General features: G+C 33.7%; 1 pseudogene; it reads right to left on the bottom strand.

Moving 5' to 3' along the window:
* Window positions 1–10,252: 10,252 nt before the first annotated feature.
* Window positions 10,253–10,679, bottom strand: LOC131825947 (large ribosomal subunit protein uL15-like; annotated as a pseudogene).
* Between the last annotated feature and the right edge of the window lie 12,882 nt (window positions 10,680–23,561).

A 23,561-nucleotide genomic window follows, 5' to 3' on the forward strand; every position in this document is an offset into this window, starting at 1 on the left:
CACAAAAGAAAAAAAAAATAAATAACAGACAAAAATCAGTGTTCCAACTTAGAATGTGTCGTAGCTTAATCAGTTTAAAAAATTATCAATCAACTACTTGTTTGCATGAAATAATATTTTTCATTGATTCATTATAGGTAATTTTTGAAAAGGCAACACAAGTAAATCTGAGCTATTTGCATCTCTTCAGTACAGAATATTATATTTTACTAATTTTTGATATTTACTATTTTTCATGTAGTTTTGAGGTGGCAAAAAAGCAAATCACTGCAACAGACCTTTGTTAAAGAGTTTACCTGGGTAGTGAGGCTTAATGGGTAAAAAACTGTTCTTTCTCTATTATAAATCTTGAGTGGTAAAACAAAAATCGTTATATAAATAAAACTGTAAGAAATGTTATTGCTGTATCAAGAAAATAAACCAGAAAAAGATGCATACTCTCAAATATTAAGAATGAAAAATAAATATAAGTGAAATGTGGTCTCCCCTCCCCCAAATATTCAACTACACTTATGTTTATTTATTTATTTTTTAAATTTTTAATTTTAATTCCAGTTAGTTAACATACCATGTAATATTAGTTTCAGGTGTACAATTTAATGATTCAATATTTAACATACAATACTAGATGCTCATCACAAGTGCCCTCTTTAATCCCCATCACCTATTCAATCTGTCCTCCTCTGATCTCCCCTCTGGCAACCATCAGTTTGTTCTCTATAGTTAAGAGTCTGTTTCTTGATTTGCCTCACTTTCTTTTTTTTCCCTATGTGCATTTGTTTCTTAAATTGAACTGTGGTTTTCTGAGAAGTTGATTGCGATAATAATAACATTGACCTGAACACTTTATACTTTACAAAACGTCATCTCTATCTCTGTAGCATTGTTACTTACTAGTAATTTGAACCTTACTTCTTCCATAATTCATTGCTATAAAATTTATTGTCAATCATTTAATCAAAAAATGTGATACTTTTCAGATGTGAATATGTCTTTTAAAATGTAAATTTCTCTTAATATCAAGATAGGTACATAACATTGTTTGTAATAAGCTTTCTATACATGCTTTAATTATGTTTAGCTTAAGCTGGGCTAATAATCTAGGGCAGATAACTATGTATTAAGTTTTTTTTATAACCAGCAATATTTATTTGTTTTTCCTACTTGTATTACTTTAAAAAAATCTGAAAAGTAACCTCTCAACCCTAAAACTCATCTAAAAAATAAAAAAATTAAAAAAAAAATGAAAGACAATTTAAAAAAAAGAAAAATGGTTTTATTGTTAAGATTCATAGTTTCCAGTCCCTGTCCTCAGAATAAATCATTTCTCTTTTAGGGAAATAACTTGTCATTTGGAAATTACTTGGCTCTATTTCAGCTCAATCCATTAAAAACATGAAATGACCAGTCAAAAAATGGAAAACTCCAGTTATTGGCTTTTGAATTGTTCTTTCAGAACTGAGTGCTGAAAGTCAGAAGGTCCTTTCTGGACATACCAAATGAAGTCAGCCCATATGCAAGGTGAGTCAGCAGAGCATAGCCTTAATTTTACACAGTCAGAAATAAAAACTGACAGAATAAAGAAAGCTCTGGGCTTCATCTTGCTATTCTTTATGTTTCTTTTCCAGATTATTCCACTAAACAATTTCTTTATCCCACTAAATCCTTTTAAACCCCACTGTCTTTGCATAGCTTTCAAACTGAACCAATCTGTTTTCTCCAGCATGCATTCTTCAAGCTTCTCTCATTGTTAAAAAACGCTTTTGCACCTCTACCCCTGAGGATAAAAATATGTTTATAAAAAATAAAAAATTAAAAAAATAAAAAATAAAAAAAAACTGCTAAAAGAAAAAAAACGCTTTTGTGTAATGTGTTCTTTTTCTTTTTTTGTAATCTCTCATTTTTTTTTATATATCACATTTAGCCTCTCATTTTCAAGAACCATATTAATATTTTAAATAAGTGGCTTTAAGAAGTACCGGAGGGTGAGATATATAAACATTAAGTTCTCATGATATGAGAAGGCATAGCATCAGAAAAGCTTGTTATTGGCTATTAAGGTTTCGAACAAATAACTTAATTTCTTTATTCCTCTTTATCCTCATGTGTAAAATAAAGGAGATAATAATGCCTCCCTTAGAGAATATATTAATACAGTTTTCTATTATTACTATCCAATTTTTAACTATTCTTATTCTTATCTTTTTATATGCTCATTCTCTAGATGAATCAAAAGTTGGCACTGGCTATAGGAAATGTTCTAACTAAAAATAAAATTAATAGGCTTTGTTTTTTTTTTCTTTTTGCACCAAAACTAAGTTAAGAATACTTTCTTTTGTTTAGTGACATTATTTTGTTATCCTTCTTCAACTATAAAATTACCAGAAGTCGGCCCGACCAGCTGAACCTTTTACTCAAAGTCCCTTGACAGATACATACTATTGTGGGAAGATGGCCATAAGGTTGCCAGAGTGCAATGACACAGTTATGCAAAAAAAAAAAAAAAAAAAAAAAAAAAAATACTCTTGATTCGTAATGCTGGGTACCAATTATAAAACAGATATTTGGTACATGAAATGCAAAGTAGATTCCTTGAAACAATGAAAAATTTGTTTTTGATTCAAGTTTATCATTAAGCGACTAGTAAATAATTCAGGACAAAAGCAAGTCTACACAACCTTTACTATATATATATATATATATATATATATATATATATATATATTTTAAGATTTTATTTATTTATTTGAAAGACAGAGATCACAGGTAGGCAAACGCAGGCAGAGAGAGAGAGAGGGAAGCAGGCTCCCTGCTGAGCAGAGAACCCAATGGGGGGCTCCATCCCAGGAACCTGGGATCATGACCCGAGCCGAAGGCAGAGGCTTTAACCCACTGAGCCACCCAGGCACCCCTACTATATTTTTGATCATGATATTTCGGATTTGTTATTCAGATTGGATAAGAATTTAATTACCTCAAAATTACCTCAAAATTAATTATCCTATAAAGGATAAATCCAACTGAACCCACTGATAGCTCTATTTTCCTTGTAAGTGTGTTATCACACAAATGAATAAGTTCTGATTCACTCTCTTGGCGGAGATTCAAACATAAATATATTCAATCAGGTAAAATTATTAAATGGTTTATGAATGCATTAAAAAGACTAGCCTATATTCCTGGGGAATATAAATGAGGGATAATTTTAATATCCACTTAGAATAGCTCATATTAATAAACACCCAAGGATTTCATGACACTTTAACCCCCAGAGCACCTTGAAATCTGGAGGACTAGCAATCTTGTCTTTGTCAACCTATTTTTGAGTGTCCCTTCTATTTCTTCTTCTGGAAATTCAACTGTTCCCTGAGGACACACTTCCCTCAAGTTTTGTCAAGTGAGGTAGTTTTTCCCTCTCTTTCTCTTTCTCTCTCTCTCACATGTGACTTGAGGTCTTGTGGTGGGTGGTGTCTTTTGTGTTTCAATTTGCTGTTTTTCCAAAAAATTCTCCTTCCTTTCCCAAATTATGTCAATTTCTCTGAAGTTCATGCTATCAGACTAAACCTCCAAATTAAACTTTTTTTGTTGATGTCATCTACTTATTTCCCCATCTACTTATTCTCACCCTCACACCACATTTATGTAAAGTTTTAATGTCTAGATCATTGCCTTTCTTTCCATTATACCCTTGCCTTGATTTTTAGTGTCTTTGGTAGCAATTATGTTAATTATCCACCAATACTCTGATTTCCTCAGTTGCTTTTCTTCCACTCAACTTGTTCACAACTCAAGACATTCGCATTAAAAATAATTCTATCCCAGCTTGTATCTCAGTTTTAGTCATTCTAGTCTCTCGCCACCAAATTCCAATGCTTCTACATTTTTACAGTATCCAACAATTCTTCAAACTTTATCAAGAGTAGAGATCATTTGATTTTATCACCTTTTCACTGCACAAGCTCCTCCTTTGTGTTTCCCTTCTTAGCCAGCTTATAATCTGCAATATACTACTAAAGTATCTCCAGCAAAAGTACCTTTTACAAATGTGCTCTTCCCTTCTTCCACTCTATCCTAAATACATCTCTACTGAAAAATCTCCAATATTACCTCAAAATATGTCTATATAGTTATAAAAATTATCTAATAAATATGGAAAACCATGATGCAGGAAAGAAAGGAAAGAATTCAAGAACAAATTCTTAGTTTAGGTGAGAGGTGATGGGAGAGTGGGCCTGAGATAGCTTACAAATAATCCGTCCTTGAAACAGACATCTTGAGCTTTAGTATCTTCAGGGGTGAGGCTTTGATCAAGTAAATATAAATTATGAGAGAAATGAGCAAAGGACTTGTGGGTACATGCACAGAAATGGTTTTAATAATGGGCCATGGAATTTAATTGATTGCAAAGGGAAACATGAACATGAGGTGGGAGATGGAGAGTGAATATGTGCATTGGAGATCCAGAAGAACTGAAGAATTTTTAGATTGCAGACAGTGTAGTTAGTGTGCTCCGAGGATGAGTGAAAGAATTGGAAGCTTGAAATCAAGGTTTTGGAGATGGTTATAATTAATAAAGTATAGTTTGTAATCTTAGGAAATTATTGGTGAATGAACACATTCTTATTGATTAATAACTTGATTTATAAGAAAGTTTTTCTCAATGAAAAATCATATAATAAATTATACACTTTTATAACAAGAATGAGAGACTATTCATTAAAACTAATCTAGATTCTAGAATAAGCAGTCTATGCTTATAATCTCTTCAATTTCTTTCCTTAGGCCATGAGAATCTGATCAAACTTGTACAAACTTTCCCTTAAAAATATGCTCATAATACAAAATAAGCACATAAACAAAATTTCAGGGTATTCAAATGCCTCCTGAAGTTTATCACTGGATACTTTTAGGATAGAAGTATTGGGTATTAGGGTAGAGATGTCCAGGTTCTTATTTTTCTAGTAGCTTCAAGCTGCTGCTGAAGCCTCAATTTTGAATTTTAAGTATCAGGTGTAAATGACAAAGGCACTTATTAGAGGAAACTTTCAAATTAGACAAATTGCTGTACTTAGGCTGTCTCTTACCTGATGAGAATTTTCTGTAGAGACAGGTGCATACTGAAACAAATTTCCCTTTGCAGCTTCATCTCAGGGGATTCCAAATTAAACTGAACTATTGAAATGAAGATAGAAAATACCAAGACCATTACCAAATCCAAGAGAGTTTATTTTGCCCAACTAAAGAGTCTTGGCAATTTTAAGCCCAAAGTACATACTTCTCTAACTTTGCAGTTAAGATTTCCATGGGTTCTCCTTTATCTCATCCAGCTTATAAAATAGACAACATACCTAAAGATTCTCTGGACAGTGACCCAAGAGACCTACTTTTTAGTAGTAGTCTTTCATTAGTGTGTGTGTTTGTGTGTGACATAGGCAATTCATATGTTTTACTTTCCTCATTCATAGAACATGACTTATCTTACCTAGTGAGTATTAGATAATTAATATGAATGACATTCAATACACACAAAAGGAGAAAAAGTATTTTAAAATTTTTTATAATTTTTTTCTAACATAGTAGCATTGTCATATTAGCCTTCTTGAAAACATAGCATCTCAGGCCTGTATGTCATAGGTAAAATGTGAGGATATTATTGACACTCATATTGATAATCCAAATACTTTCAAAGAAATCACTCAGCACCAGAATTCTTTATATTAAAAAGGTTGAATATTATTCAAATAGCTAGTGATTTCATTGTATTCATTATTTATAAATGGGCAGATTAGTTAGGAGATCAGTGGCAAATGATGTGGAAAGATCTGCCTCTGAAATTGTGTGTGACAACAGTAAAAATAAAATTTAATAAATCAATGGATACATTTATTAGATACTTACAATATATTAAATGGTATATTCTGTAGCCACTATATATAAAAACTAGGAAAAATCCATGTTCTCAAGTAGCATATGATCTGTTGGGGAATAAAAAATAAATATAAAATTTCCTTATTTAAAATTTATTAATAAAGGTATTATAGAAAGTTGAATTTTAAATAAATTATACAGATTATAAAAGACATAATATTTTATGAGGAAAAGTTCCTTTATATTATAGAAGTTGTATTGGATTCATTAGTTAATGTACATTTTAATTTTTTTATGTTCTTTCCTGCTATATGTTAGGCATTATGCTAGGCCTTGTATTAGAGGTTGGAAATACAAAAGTGAATAGGCAGAACTTGTCAAGAACTGTGAAGGTTCTGAGATTTTACCCTATGCGCAAACTAATAAGTCAGGCTGCCAGTTTCATGGATAATGGCAGAGGATATGAGCCTCCTGTTCAGAAGTCTTTATACTTAACAGAACATCAAGAAGAATCTTCATGTATGAGTTAGTTTTCCTTGTACTCCATATCCCACAAGGGTGACGTGGAGGGGGCTAGGTAGACTCTTCACAGGTAGTGGTTTTACATCATGGCTGAGGAACCCTGGGCTTAGGAACCCTAATATTTTATTATGGTCAGTAGGTAAATTTGCCCTTTGCTCTAGAAGGAGACCTTCATTATACTGGTTAGTAAGCAACCCTATCTCCAAATTTATGTGGAGAGACTAATATTCAAGCACCACTTTCCAGTCATTCTGGAAAATATAGTCCTGAGCAAAAGCCATCAGTATCTGCATTAGTTTTCTATTGCTGTGCAACAAACTACCACACACTTCGTGGAGTAAAACATATTTATAATCTCATAGTTCTCATGGGTCAAGCATGTGGTCATGGTTACAAGGTCCTCTACTCACAGTCTCATAGACTAAATTCAAGGTGTCAACTAGGTTAAGTTCTTTTCTGGATCTTGGGGTTTCTTCTAGGCCCATTTGGTGGTTGGCAGAATTCAGATCATTAATGAAAGTGGCTACACCAAACAACAGATTTTCATTGTAGACGAAACTGTCTTCTATTAGAAGGTGCTATCCAGAACTTTCATAGTTAGTGAAGGGAAATCAATGCCTGATTTCAAAGCTTCAAAGGACAGACTGACTCTCTTGTTAGGGGTTAATGTAGCTGGTGACTTGCATTTGAAACCGATGCTCATTTACTATTTCAAAAATCCTGGGGCCCTTAAGAATTACATTAAATCGGGGAACCTGGGTGGCTCAGTGGGTTAAAGCCTCTGCCTTCAGCTCAGGTCATGATCCTAGGGTTCTGAGATTGAGCCCTGCATCAGGCTCTCTGCTCCGCAGGGAGCCTGCTTCCTCCTCTCTCTCTCTCTCTGCCTGCTTCTCTGCCTACTTGTGATCTCTGTCAAATAAATAAATAAAATCTTAAAAAAAAAAGAATTACATTAAATCTACTCTGCCTGTGCTCTGTAAATGGAACAACAAAGTTTGCATCACAGCATATCTGTTTACAACATGGTTTACTGAATACTTTAAATTCACTGTTGAGACCTACTACTCAGAAGAAAAGATTCCTTTCAAAATATGACTGCTTATTGACAATGCACCTGGTCACTCAAGAGCTCTGATAGAGATGGACAATAAGATGAATGTTGTTTTCATGCCTGTTAACACATCTATTCTGTGACCCATGGATACAGGAATAATTTTGACTTTCAACTCTCATTATTTAAGAAATACATTTTGTAAAGCTACAGCTTCCATACAGATTCTGCTTATGGATCTGGGAAAAGTGAACGGAAAACCTTCTGGAAAGGATTCACCATTCTAGATTCCATTAAAAATATTTGTGATTCATGAAAAGAGGTCAAAATAGCAACATTCACAAGAGTTTGGAAGAAATGAATTCCAATCCTCAGGACTTGGAAGGGTTCAAGACTTCAGTGGAAGAGGTAACTACAAATGTGGTGGGAATAGGGTGAGAACTATAATCAGAAGTAGAGCCTGCAGATGTGACTGTAATTGCACGATAAAACTTTAATGGATGAGAATTTCTTATGGGTGAGCAAAGAAAGTAATTTTTTGAGGTAGAATCTATTCCTGGTGAAGATGCTCTAAAGATTGCAGTGATGACAGCAAAGGATTAAGAATATTACATAAGGGGCGCCTGGGTGGCTCAGTGGGTTAAAGCCTCTGCTTTCGGCTCAGGTCATGATCCCAGGGTCCTGGGATCGAGCCCCACATCGGGCTCTCTGCTCAGCGGGGAGCCTGCTTCCACTTCTCTCTCTGCCTGCCTCTCTGCCTACTTGTGATCTCTGTCTGTCAAATAAATAAATAAAATATTTAAAAAAAAAAAGAATATTACATAAATGTGAGGCAGAAATATATCAAAATCCTAGAGAAGAACATAGGCAGTAACCTTTTCAACATTGGCCACAGCAAATTCTTTCAAGATATGTCTCCAAAGGCAAAGGAAACAAAAGCAAAAATGAACTTTTGGGACTTCATCAATATCAAATGCTCCTGTACAGCAAAGGAAACAGTCAACAAAACAAAGAGACAACCCATGAAATGGAAATGGGAGAAGATATTTGCAAATGACAAGACAAAGGGCTGATATCCAAGATCTAAAGAATTCCTCAAACTCAACACACACAAAACAGATAATCACATCAAAAAATGGGCAGAAGACATGAACAGACACTTCTCCAAAGAATACCTACAAATGGCTAACAGACACATGAAAAAATGTGCCTCATCATTAGCCATCAGGGGGATTCAAATAAAATAACTGGTGTAAGATACCACCTTACACCAGTTAGAATGGCCAAAATTAACACCACAGTAAACAACATGTGTTGGAGAGGATGTAGAGAAAGAGGAACCTTACACTGTTGGTAGGAATGCAAGTTGGTGCAGCCACTTTGAAAAACAATGTGGGGATTCCTTAAGAAATTGAAAATAGAGCTTCCCTATGACCTTGCAATTGCACTACTGGGTATTTACCTCAAAGATAAGATGTAGTGAAAAGAAGGGCCATATGCACCTCAATGTTCATAGCAGTAATGGCCACAATCGCCAACCTGTGGAAAGAACCAAGATGCCCTTCAACATACAAAGGTGTAAAGAAGATATGGTCTGTATATACTATGGAGTATTATGCCTCCATCAGAAAGGATAACACCCAACTTTTGTAGCAACATGGACAGGACTGGAAGAGATTATGCTGAGTGAAATAAGTCAAGCAGAGACAGTCAGTTATTATGTGGTTTCATTTACTTGTGGAGCATAAGGAATAATATGGAAGACATTGGGAGGTGGAGAGGAGAAGTGAGTTAGGGGAAATTGGAGGGGGAAACAAACCAGGAGAGACTGTGGACTCTGAGAAACAAACTGAGGGTTTTGGATGGGAGGGAGGTGGGGGTTGAATGAGGCTGGTGGTGGGTATTATGGAAGGCACGTATTGTATGGAGAACCAGGTGTGATACATAAAAAATGAATTCTGGAACACTGAAAAGAAATAAAATTAAATTAAATTTTAAAAAAAGAATATTACATAAGGTTAGCTGATGAAGTGTGGCAGGACTGAAAAGGACTGACTCTGTCTTTGAAAGAAATTTTACCTTGGGTAGAAAGCTATCAAACAGCAGCACATGCTACATAGAAATCGTTTGTGAAAGGAAGAGCCCATCTATATGAGAAACTTCATTGTTGTTTTATTTTAAGAAACTGCCATGACCACCACAACCTTCAGTAAAGCCCGTTTTGGAAAAATATTTTTTAATTAAGATATGTACCTTGTTTTTAACCATAATGCTATTGCACACTTAATAGACTACAATATAGTGTACATCTAACTTTTTCATGTACTGAGAAACAGGAAAATTTGACTCACTTTATTGAATTATTTGCTGTATTGTGGTGTTCTGGAAATAAACCTGCAATGTCTTCAAAGTTTTCCTATATCTATAATATTTAAGAATTTTAATATTATACATAATATGTACATAATATTGCATGTCATCAGGCGGGTGGAAGTAAAAAGCTTTTCATGCTATCAATCCTTAGATATTTAGTTTTGGGGGAACTATCCTGTCTGAAATATATCATGGACACATAAGAAAATATTATTGATCTTGACCCTGGTTTCCACCCAGGTCCAATCAGGAAGACCGGTTATGGTCTCCCTTTGGTATTCAACAAAACTATGTTCCATGTTAAAGGATATAAATGGTGAATATCCATTTCCCCCAAAGGTATTTTCAAGTATATTTTCTTTTCTTCTTTTTTTTGGGGGGGGGAGGGAGCACTTGTTAGCATTTAATTAGCCCCCCCCCCCCCACAAGCTACTGGCTTCAAGCTACTAGAACGCAGGCATCTCCCTACACCCTTAATCTTCTCCTCTGCTCTTCTACTGAAGGACAGGCTTTTTTGGAGTTTTCCCTTTTCCAAAATTTTGTAGTGGCCCCATTGCACCACATCCATGATAGGAGCAACTCCAGTCTTGTTTTTGGAGGAAATTTCCAGTGTCTGCTCACTGACTGAGGCCCACAGTTTATCAAGGTTGACATTTGGGTAGAAGCTTTAGTTCCTCTTTAAGTGGTAATTTCTCCTACTGACTTATCCACAGTATCCTGGGTGTTTGTTGAAGCCAATCTTGTGGTGATGAATGCCACCAGGATTACCCTGGCCTCCTAGGTACTTCCCATGCTTGCTGATGGAGCCCTGGCTGTGGCTCACATAGTCCTGAAGTTTCTAAGTCTTCCTCAGTCTGGAAGGCATGTAGGCATGTCCGCAGCCCAGATGAAATCATATGTATGTGTATGTGTGTGTGTGTGTGTGTGTGTGTGTATATATATATATATATATATATATATACACATATATATATATATATATATTTGAATTTATATTTTAAAGGTTTTATTTATTCATTTGAGAGGGAGACAGACAGACAGAGGCAGAGGCAGGATTTTCACTGAGCTGGGAGCCAGCCTTGGGCTTGATCCCAGTCCCTGGCATCATGACCTGAGCTGAAGGCAGATGCTTAACCATCTGAGCCACCCAGGTACCCCTCAAGTGTATTTTCTGTAGTGATCTTATAATACCACAGAATGTTAATTTGGTGTGCAGAAGTAGCTTATTTTAATTTATGCAAATTTTTATTATTTGTTTTAAAATTTATCCAAAATCCAATTTGCCAAATTATCTGTTTTCAGTAAATCAATAATTTTAGTTATTAAGGAATATCTAAATAGGAAACAGGATTATAATTTTGTAACACTGAGTACTGAATACAAAGATTTATCCAAAGACCATAATAAAAATACAATCTAATATTAACAACCCACACATGCACCCATGCATGCACACATAATAGAAAACAGTGAGTAAAGCATTGATTAATTTTTGTAAAATTTGAATGCAAATACATACATATTTGTGCTTATATTGAAAATGTCTATAAGGTTATGAAACCAGGTTACATTTTCTGGAGAATTAGATGAAGAGGTTTCCTATTTTTGTTTTAGACATTATATTTAATAATAAACATAATGAGCCCAAATAAATATATCAGTAAAAATAACTTTTTTTTCCTTTTTGAGAGAGAAAACACATGTTGGGGGGTGGTAAGAGGAAGAGAGAGAAAGGGAATCTTAAGCAGGCCCCATGCCCAGTGAAGAGTGCAAGGTGGGACTTGATGTCATAACCTTGACACCATGACCTGAGGCAAAATCAAGAGTTGAAATTTAACTGACTGAGCCACACAGGCTGTCCATAAAAATAACTTTTAAAATAAGGTTATAATAAGTAAAACAAAATGAAGGCCTGAATTAGAGTAGTGTGTTATGTAACTTGGTGGGTAGATGGAAAAAGAAACAAATTTTTCTCATGTTGGTATTCAGAAGTGTACTTAGCAGGACATAGTGCCAATTCAGGCAAGGTGGGCAAAGAAGTTTTGTAGATATGACAGGACTCAGTTTCCTGGCTGGTATATCTTTCACTTTGAATTATCAGGCTTTGGATAAAGATTAATTATTAAATAAATACTGCATAATGCCCTTTTGTTTAACCCAAGAAACTATGTAATGACCAAAATATTTTCTATATCACTAGTATAGAAGTAGACAACTTTTCTTTGACAAGAGGTAAACTGATATTAACCCAAATTGTTGAGAAATGATTTTGGTAAGCCTATTATTTTTAATCTAGGAGCTCCACTGGGATGATAGAGTTAAAAAAAAAAATTCTAATTGCTTAACAGTGGATTTTGTTTTTTTCTTTTTTAAATCTGACCTACATTCCAGCATCAAGGTCAGAAGTTCCTTAGAGATAAGACCAACAGCACTTAGTTAATATTAAATCCAGTAAAGGTAAGATGATGTCTACTGTCTCATACCTGTATGCATTTAACCTCTTAGAGGTTGTTTTTTAATCTAGTCAAGAATAAGCAAGGCTTAGTTATTCTAGGCAGTAAGAGTGTCTTCAGTAAGCAGCATGCACATTTCTACCAACTACACTGACTATTCAATTTATCAATGCCAGAAACAAATTCAAATTTCTAACTGAATCTTATCTTTGATAGTTTTTGCTCTAGTTTCTGCTAAGTCCTATGGACAAATTCCTGCTAATCTAAGAAATAAGTATCTTTATTTCAAAAGCATATTTACTATTTATTCAATTTAAATATTTAAAGCATACTTACTATTTACTAGAGATACCTTAAGAAATAAAGTATATAATTTCCTTAAAAAAGACTAGTTGGAACTCATTACTAGGCACAGTATGTCTGGCCTTTTTCTTCTTTATGAGTATTTGCTAATATGTTGCCTATTGGGTATAAATATTTGAAATGAGTCTTGTTTCCACAGTGGAAAAAATGAAGAAAATATTGATAGTTTAACTTTGCTTATTTTTTTAAAGATTTTATTCATTTGACAGAGAGAGAGAGAAAGAGCATAAGCAGGCAGAGAGATAGGAAGAGAGAGGGGGAAGCAGGCTCCCTGAGAAGCAGAGAACCCAGTGCAGGGCTCAATCACAGGACCCTGAGATCATGACCTGGGCTGAAGGCAGAGGCTTAACCCACTGAGCCACCCAGGTGCCCCAGTTTAACTTTGTTTATAAAAAAAAAAAAAAAATCAAGAACAGTTGATGCCATATTTTATTGTGTTGTATATGTGTGTGTGTGTGTGTGTGTGTGTGTGTGTGTGTGTGTGTGATACATTTGAGCTTTAATATTAGTTTGCATATGACCCTGAATGCTATAAAGTAAAATTTATTTTGGATTAAATGTATGGTAGCATTCTTCTCAAATTAGAACAAAGAAGGAGTTTTAATATTACTTTTTATTTGTTTTTGAAGAACATCTTTTATTCATTTTCTGTAACACATAATTATAGTGCATGACCTATAGTTACTTTCAGAATTGTAGAAGTGTATTGAAAAATTTATCTCAAGAAAGCTCTTTGTTCTAGTTTCAAATATCCACTGTTACTATGCAGCCTTATCTGCACTTGTATTGTCTTGTCATAACAACCATTGTATACAAAGGGCAGATTGTTGTATTCAAAATTTCCAGGTATGTATCATTTTTAAAAACTAGGGAAATTGGAAGGGGAGGTGAACCATGAGAGACTATGGACTCTGAAAAACAATCTGAGGGTTTTGAAGGGGCAAGGGGGTGGGAGGTTGAGGGAACCAGGTAGTGGGTATTGGAGAGGGCACGGATTGCATGGAGCACTGGGTGTGGTGCAAAAACAATGAATACTGTTACGCTGAAAAGAAATTAAAAAAAAAAAGGTAGTTCTTTCACTTCAAAAATAAAATAAAATAAAATAAAATAAAATAAAATAAAATAAAATAAAATAACTATTTCTAAATCCGTAACTAGAAAATTTGCATATAGGTCAATACAAAGCTAAAACCATCGTTTTTGTCTTTGAAAACATATAAAAAAGTTACTAAAATTTATAAAAATTAAATCTACACAATCACAGATAATATTTATATACTTACTGCTTAAGATCCATTTTCTTTAATGCATATACACAGTGAGTAAATGAAGTGTTTCCTCTTTCTGGAAGAAGAAAGTCAATTTTATCATACATTATTTGTCAATTATCTTACAGATTTTATTTCATGGTGTTTCCAGATAAATTTGAAATAAATTATTCAGTCCTTCAGTTTCATCAGAATCAACTAATTTCCATTCTATGAATATTTGGAGCCTCTTTACCCGTAGCATCTGCAGTAAATATTGTGTGATGCCTATTAATCAAGCTCTGGATTCAGAGAACCACGTTTAATCTTACTCTGTTGCTGTATGAACTTGCTCAAGTCACTTAACTGCTCTGTATCTTACAGTGGTTTCATGTTTGCAATACAGTTAATAACAACAAGATCTAGATTGAAGTTTCGTTGTAAAGATTAGATGACATGTGATGTAATGAGCACTGGATAATACACTGGATAATATACATGAGCATTAGATAATACACAATGAATCATTGAACATTATGTCAAAAACTAATGATATACTATACCTTGGCTAATTGAATTAAATTTATAAAAAAAATAGCTTAAATGACAAACAAAAAGATAAATACATTCCATGGAATCTTCATATTTTTATTACATACCTGATAATATTTTCAAAATGGTTAAAATACATAAAAATGATCAAATGGCTATAAAATTTTAGCAAGCTATCATCAGTTGTCACATGTTTATATTTCTGATCATATAATTCAAGTCCATTTACTCGAGTTCCAACTCTTTCACCAGTTGCCCAATGAACATTATTTTCTTGGATGGATTCCATCACTATAAGCTTAACAGATACTAAAACAAACATATACTTCCCTTTCTAAATTAGTGCTTCATATCAGATCTCCTTTCCCGATTAAGTTCCCAGTCACTTAAGGATTAAATCTTGGAGTCATCTTTGGCTTATTCATTTCTTTCATATAATTTTTGGGAAATAGAGATCAGGCACTAAGTTTATTTACTTTTTATTTTAAAATGTTTCCATTTCTGGAGCTCACTCTCCTTTTTTTCTTGTCCTACCACCCTAGTCAAATTCATTACCACTCATTCCTGGTTTATAAGAGTAGATCCCCAGCTTGCTTTTTTAAACTCCTATCTATTCATTACTTCTGGAAAATCCATGATTGGATGCCAGTTATATACATTGCTTCCCTACACAAAAGCCTCCATTAACTTTTCTTTTCTCCATGATATTAATCATATTTTATTTTTTATTACTTTTTATTTTTAATGATTTTATCTATTTATTTGAGAGAATGAGAGAGAGAGCATGGGAGGGGAAGGTCAGAGGGAGAAGCAGACTCTCGGTGGAGCTGGAAGCCCAATGCGGGACTCCATCCTGGGACTCCGGGGTCATGACCTGAGCCAAGGTCAGTGACTTTAACCAACTGAGCCATCCAGGTGCCTCTCCATGATGTTAATTATAACCTTTCTCTCCCAGTCATTCCATTTCTTCCAACCTAGCCCACACCTATCCAATACTTTCACACAATGAAAACCTGTAGTATTCCTTGTATTATAAGAACCATGTTTATTTCTGCTACAGTTCTTTGTCATGTATTGTTTATGTCATCAAATATGTCTTCTTCTTTATTTTTTTTTTAAATCTGGCTATATTCTATATAACTTTTAAATTCAAGCCGTGTTTTAGGTTTTTATAATGACATTTTCGACTATATCAGCCCGCTATGATTTCCTGCTCTTGTGAATTCTGACTTTCTGGCTATCCACTCTATTTCATGCTTAATAAGTTTTGGTCAATCTATTCCAACTGGACCACTGGCCATAGAAATGATATTTAATTCTTGCCTAACTGACATAATGTTTTCTCTGATCTCCCTTTTTATATATTGTCTTCTTTTGCCTGCCTCTAAAATTTTGTCATTTTTTATGACTCTGTCTTTGACACACTCTTTTCTATTAGCTCCCATCGATGTTTTGTTTACTCACACAAGCAGATTTAACACCGAGGCTTCAGATCCCATTAAAATTTGTATTTCTGGCTCCAATTTCTGTTCTGCATTTTGATGCCATATATTTAGTTGCCTACTAGACATGTTGATTTAAATAATATGCTGACATCTTAACTTCAAATGTATCTAAAAATGAATTCATAATATTTCTTATCCCCCAAATGTTTTCTTCCTTTGGTATGTTAAAAGTTTTCTTGTTACCCAGCTTCTTAAATCAGAAAACTTTGGATCACCTTGACAGCTTTCTCTTCTCTCGTACTTCTCACATATTATCCAAATCATGTTGATTCTACTTTGTACATCTTGCTAGTCTTCACACTCACTATCCTTACAAAGGCTGGTTCCACCAGCTCAAGACTCTTCCAATTGTGTGATATTCTCCTTATGTCTTTCTTACATAACCCTCCCTAATTCCTGACTTTGGCCTGACTTATTGAGAATTCATGTCATATTAGGTCACTTTCTTTCTGGAGTTCTAATTTTGGAACATGGTTAATGGTTCTCTTATATCAATATGATTAACCAGAGAATTGGTGACAAATATCATTATATAATTAATATAACTTTGATCTAATTGTGTTATTAATTCATTGCTGATTAACGCTATATAACTTACATATTAATATTTATGTACAAATATATGGAAATAATTGTGGACAAGAATATGTATAATTAAATAATAACTTGATGAGGAGGACAATATTTTAGTATAATAAACCTAATAGATCCGAGTTTTACTGCCAAAGAGAATGAAGAGATAAGAAGCTAAAGTTATAGTCACTAACAATTGAACATAAAGTAAACTATTGATAGATATCTAATAATTCTGAAACGTTTAAATTTTGATATAATCTTGAAGTCTTTTTTGAAAGACACATATAAAATGACTAATTGGTAATTTTGAAGTTTTTTCAATATATTGCACCTTAAGTGATTTTATTAAAGAAAAACTTTTTTATTTCCATTTAAGGTTAATTTGGATTCTATAATATATGTTCATAATTGTATGGAGACATAGACCTTCATTAGCATCATTTGCATAGTCAAAGTCATCCCTGTAAAATTAAACATATGAAACCTATTGAATGGGAAAATCACATTTCTTCCTTATTAATTAATACTTACAGACTTAGTTATAGGGTAAGTTTTTACCCATACTTCCAAAAACATCTGGAACATAGTCATCTTTTGAGGTTGATTTTATTTTTATTATGTTATGTTACTCACCATACAGTACATCATTAGCTTTTGATGTAGTGTTCCATAGTTCATTGTTTGTGTATAACACCCAGTGCTCCAAGCAATCCATGCCCTCCTTAATACCCATCACTGGGCTAACCCATCCCTCTGTCTACCTCCCCTCTAAAACTCTCAGCTTATTTCTTGGAGTCTGCAGTCTCTCATTGTTCATCTCGCCCTCTGATTTCCCCTCCTTCATTTTTCCTTTCCTTCTCCTAATGTCCTCCATGCTATTTATTATGTTCCACAAATAAGTGAAACAATATAATAATTGATTTTCTCTGCTTGATTTATTTCATTTAGCATAATCTCCTCCAGTCCCATTCATGTTGATGCAAAAGTTGGATATTCATCCTTTCTGATGGCTGAGTAATATTTTATTGTACATATGGACCACATCTTCTTTATCCATTCATCTGTTGAAGGGCATCTTGGCTCTTTCCACATTGTGGTTATTGTGGACATTGCTGCTATGAATATTGGAGTGCATATGGTCTTTCTTTTCACTACATCTGTATTTTTGAGGTAAATACACAGTAGTGCATTTGCCGGGTCAAAGGGTATTTCTATTTTTAGTTTTTTGAGGAACCTCCACACTGTTTTCCAAAGTGGCTGCACAAACTTGCATTCCCAAAAGTGTAAGAGAGTTCCCCTTGCTCCACAACCTCTCCAACATTTGTTATTTTTTGTCCTGTCAATTTTTGCCATTATAACTGGTGTAAGGTGGTATCTCAATGTGGTTTTGATTTGAATTTCCCTGCTGTCTAATGATGATGAACATTTTATCATGTGTCTATTAGTCATCAGTATGTCTTCTTTGGTGTCAGTTCATGTCTTCTCATTTTTTGACTTGATTATTTGTTTTTTGGGTGTTGAATTTGAGAAATTCTTTATAGGTCTTTATAGGTCAGCCCAATATGGGAGCAGCCAACTACATAAACCAACTGTTAACCAAAACAAAGAGACATATTGATAATAATACCTTAATAGTAGGAGACCTCAACTCTCCACCCTTAGCAGTAGACAGATCATCTAAGTGGAAAACCAAAAAAGAAACAAGAGCTTTAAGTGACATGCTGGACCAGATGGACCTCATAGATATATACAGGACATTCTACCCTAAAACACCAGAATACTCATTCTTCTCGAGTGCACATAAAATTTCCTTCAGAATAGACCACATTGGGGAAATTCTCCCCAATACCACATATTGGGTCACAAGTCAGGTCTCAAGTGATACCAAAAGACTGAGATTACTCCTTGTATATTCTCAGACCACAATACTTTGAAACTGGAACTCAATCAGAAGAAAAAGTTTGGGAGAAATTCAAACAGTAGGAAACTAAAGACCACCCTGCTCAAGAATGTTTGAGTCAGCCAGGAAATCAAAGAAGAATTTAAACAATTCATGGAAACCAATAAGAATGAAAATCCATCCGCCCAAAACCTATAGGCTATAGCAAAGGTGGTCCTAACTGGGTAATATACCATATACCATCCAAGCCTCACTCAAAAAAATAGAAAAATCCTGATTACACAATCTTTACACCTTAAAGGACTGGAGAATCAACAACAAATAAAGTCTAGCCCACACATAAGAGTAGAAATACTTAAGATTAGAGCAGAGATCAATGAATTGGAAACCAGAAATACAGTAAAACAGATTAAACAAGATTAGAAGATGGTTCTTTGAAAGAATTAATAATATAAATAAACCACTGGTCAGACTTATCCAAAAGAAAAGAGAAAAGACCCAAATTAATAAAATTATGAATGAAAGGGAGAGATCACAACTAACACTAGGGAAATAGGAACAATAATCAGAAATTATTATCAACAACTCTATGCTAATAAATTAAGCAACCTGGAAGAAATGGATGCATTCCTGGAAACCCATAAACTACCAAGACTGAAACAGGAAGAAATTGGTAGCCTGAATAGACCAATAACCAGTAACAAGATTGAAGCAGTGATCAAAAACTTCCTAAAAAACAAGAGTCTAGGACCTGATGGAGTCCCTGGGGAATTCTACCAAACATTCAAAGAAGAAATAGTACCTATTCTCCTGATGCTGTTTTAAAGTATAGAAACAGAAGGAAAGCTTTTGCAGACGATTTAAGAACTTATAGATTTTCTTCTTAAATAAACTATTGACATCTTTGCATTCTTCATCCTTCATTCAAACCAAATTTGGTTTCCAATGCTCGTAATAGCTGTAATTGTATAAGGGTATGAATATTTGTACTGTTTCTACCTACTTGTCATTTTACAATAAGTAGATATTTTTGTATGTGTGTAAATTATGAGTCCTATTTTTATTTTATTTCACTTCTAGAGTTTATACTTTAGAAACTGTATTATTTTCATACACAGTTAAAAGTCACTCAGTTTTTATAGGTGATTACATCTTAGTATAGAATTTTCTCATCAGTGGTCCATTATTTTAAAAATGTTTCTTTTTGGCTTACTACATGTGTATCCTATTGTATCAATGTTTCCTCACTATAAATAGTAAGTGAGTTCTGATTGTTTACCCCTTGCAAATATTTCATACTGACTTCAATTTTTACTATTCTTATGAAATTAAAATTGTTTCTCAGTAATTTTGCTTTCCCCTTGTTTCTATTACATTTGAGTACTTTTTGGTATGTTTATTGTACATTATTTTTTCTTTTTTATGAAGTGCCTATTATATTTATTTGTCCACCCACCTTTTAATTTTTTTGGGTCTCTTTCCATATGAATTTAGGAGTTTAAAACATATATGTGTGTGTGTGTGTGTGTATATATATATATATATATATATATATATACACACATATATATATATGAATGATACTTATTATTTTGTAAATTTTATGTATTGCAAATATTTTCTCATTTTTCAGGTTTGTTCATGTTTTTATGGCATTCTTTAATTAATGGAAATCCATAGTCTCAGTACATTCAAATTCATAAATCTTCCCTTTATAATTTGGACATTTTGTATAGAAAATCTTCCTTTACCCCAAAGTTTACAGTTATATTGGTTAGAAAGATTATGTGTTTATACTTAGATCCTTAATCCATGAAAAATTTTTACAGTTTGAGGTAAGAATCCACTTTTTTTGTTCTTCACTTTCTTTTTTCACTTTCTGATAATTAGTCATTATAGTGACTTTACATCTAACGAAGACAATTTAATATGATATATGTTTTTGGTAAGATAATTATACCATCATTTTCTTATTAGAACTTATTGTATATGTTTTCTCACATCTTAAAAAGTCTAAATTTCTATATTGTAGACATGTTTCAGGTAATGAGTATATTTCTGATTTACCAATTACAGTCTTAAATCCTGTCTTTTATTTGAAATTGTAACTCATTTAGATTTATCATATTTACTGAATTTAGTCATACTTACTATTTTATGTTTTTCTCTTGAGCTGCTCTTTCTGTGCTCTTTGTATGTCTTCTACTTCTTTACCTTACTTTGGATTAACTGTATTATTTACCTTTCTTTTATTTCAAGGTTTTTCTCTGCTGGTTTGGATATTATATATGATATTTATAATATTTTATAGGCTTTTTAAAGATTCATTTATCTATTTGAGAAAGAGAGAGCAGGAAGAGGAGCAAAGAGGGAAAAACAGACTGCGCTGAGCAGGGAGCTAGATGTGGGGCTTTTTCTCAGGACCCTGAGATCAGAATCTGAGCTGAAATCAAGAGTCTGATGCTCAACTGACTGAGCTACCCAGGCATCCCTATAATATTTTAGAACATAGAAATTTTAATGTATCTAATGATGTTAACAAATTTTAAATGAACCTTAAAATTAACCAGTTTTGGGGCGCCTGGGTGGCTCAGTGGGTTAAAACCTCTGCCTTTGGCTCAGGTCATGATCCCAGGGTCCTGGGATCAAGTCCCACATCGGGCTATCTGCTCTGTAGGGAGCCTGCTTCCTCCTCTCTCTCTCTGTGCTCTCTGATCTCTGTCTGTCAAATAAATAAATAAAATCTTTAAAAAAATAATCAGTTTCCTTTCTTTTCTTTGGAACAGTGTAATTTAGATGACATTCATCCCAATGTATAGACTGTTATATTATATAATTATATATGTTATGTTATGTTATGTTAATTATATATTTTATGTTATATAATTATATATATTAGATATATCTAATATTTGCCTAGATTTGCTCAGGGGTTTAACGGTTTCTTTGCTTATCATTTGTCTAATATCTCAGACCTTCCTTCCTGGTCATTTTTATTCTGTTTTAAGGACATCCTTTAGAATTTTGCTTTGTGAGGCATTTTGCTGCTCTCTCTCTCTCTCTCTTTTTTTTTTTTTTTTTGTCTAAAAATATGTCTATTTCACCCTTTTTTTTTTAAAGATTTTTTATTTCTTTATTTGAGAGCGAGAGAGAACAAGAACATGCAAGCACTCTCACACCAGTGGGGGGAGGACAGACAGAAAGGGAGAGGCAGACTTCCTGCTGAGCAGGGAGCCTGATGCAGGGCTAAATCTCAGGACCCTGGGATGCTGACCTGAGTGGAAGGGAAATGCTTAACTGACTGAGCCACCCAGGTTCCCCTCTATTTCATCCCTGTTTTTGAAAGGAAGCTTCCTTGAGAATATATTCTAGGTGTATAGTGTGTTTATTTTTTTTCCCCAGTATACTCAAGATACAGTTTTCCAACCTTCTGTCTTTAGTATTGTTAACAAATCAGTCTTATCGTTGCTCCTTTGCAAATAATATTTCCCCCCTCTGGCTACTTTAAAGAACTAGTTTTTGTTTTTGTAATAAGCTATTTTATTTTCATAATTTAGATATGGATTGCTTTTTATTTATTCTAAGTGAGATTCTTTGAGCCTCCCTGAATCTGAAGATTCATGTTTTGTATCTGTTTTGAAACTTTGCAGCTATTATATATTTTACTGACTGTTGCTACCCTATCAATGTACTATATGTATTTTAAAAACCAACTGGAAAGAATTAAATTTTATAAAATGTAGATAGGAAAAAACCATGTGGGCTACAAAAAAATTGGATAAAACATAATAATTTTTAAAACAGCTAGAGTTCTATTAATAAGAGGAAATCAAGTAGGAAGATACTAGTCTCTAATTTTTATAGATGTTCATACAAGATATGATGGCAGATGTTTTTTCTGTATCTGAGCTTCATGGCACTAATTAGTCAAAAATTTTTTTTTATTAAACTGTATCTGAGCTTAACCTTCTTCAAAAGAGTTTCCTGAAAGTACCAAACAAATCACACATACTTTTGTCTGTGTTTTTAGAGTTTTGAACATTTCTTTGTGTATTTCATAAACTGTAAATTAAACTTTTCTGGTATTACTGCACAGCCATATCTAGGAGTCCATGATATCTCATTCTGGTCTAAAATGGCTTTAAAACAGTATGCACACATTTGGAAAAAAAAGAGTAAAGCATATTTTCATTTTCTATGCATCATTATTACATAGAAAACACTCCCCTAAAACTTTTCTTTCCTCTAAATAGGTCTTTACTACAGTTACATCTGCAAAATCTGTGAATGTGCATGTATTTTGCTACTCTCTTTGAAGACTCAAGATTTATATCTATTTTATCTAGAATTCAGTGATTCATCACTTACATATAACACCCAGTGTTTATCAGGACAAGTGCCCTCCTAATGCCCATCCCATTTAGCCCATTGTCCACCTTCCCTCCAGCAACCTTCTGTTCATTCTTTTATTTTTTTTTAAAGATTTTATTTATTTATTTGACAGACAGAGATCACAAGTAGGTAGAGAGGCAGGCAGAGAGATAGAAAGGAGGAGGCAGGCTCCCTGCTGAGCAGAGTGCTCATTGTGGGACTCAATCTCAGGACCCTGAGATCATGACCTGAGCTGAAGGCAGAGGCTTTAACCCAATGAGCCACCCAGGTGCCCCCCTTCTGTTCATTCTTTATAGCTAAGAGTCTGTTTTATGGTTCACCTCTATCTTTTTTCTCTTGAACCTCTTGTTTATTTATTTCATTTCTTAAATTCCATATATGAGAGAAATCATATAGTACTTATATTTCTCTGACTGACTTATTTCACTTTGTATAATACTCTCTAACTCTATCCAGGTCATTGCAAATGGCAAGATTTAATTCTTTTTTATGGCTGAGTAATATTCCAATATTCCATGTATGTATATACAACAACTTCTTTATTCATTCATCAGCCAATGAACATTTGGGATCTTTACATAATTTAACTATGATTGACATTGCTGCTATAAACATAAGGGTACATGTGCCCCTTCAAATAAGTATTTTGTATCTTTTGGTAATACCTAGTAGTCCAATTGCTTGATTTTAGGGAAGTTCTATTTTTAACTTTTTGAGGGACCTCCATAATGTTCTCCAGCGTGGCTCTACCAGTTTGCA

The sequence above is a fragment of the Mustela lutreola genome, chromosome 2 (genome assembly GCF_030435805.1).
Source record: "Mustela lutreola isolate mMusLut2 chromosome 2, mMusLut2.pri, whole genome shotgun sequence".
NCBI lineage: Eukaryota > Metazoa > Chordata > Mammalia > Carnivora > Mustelidae > Mustela > Mustela lutreola.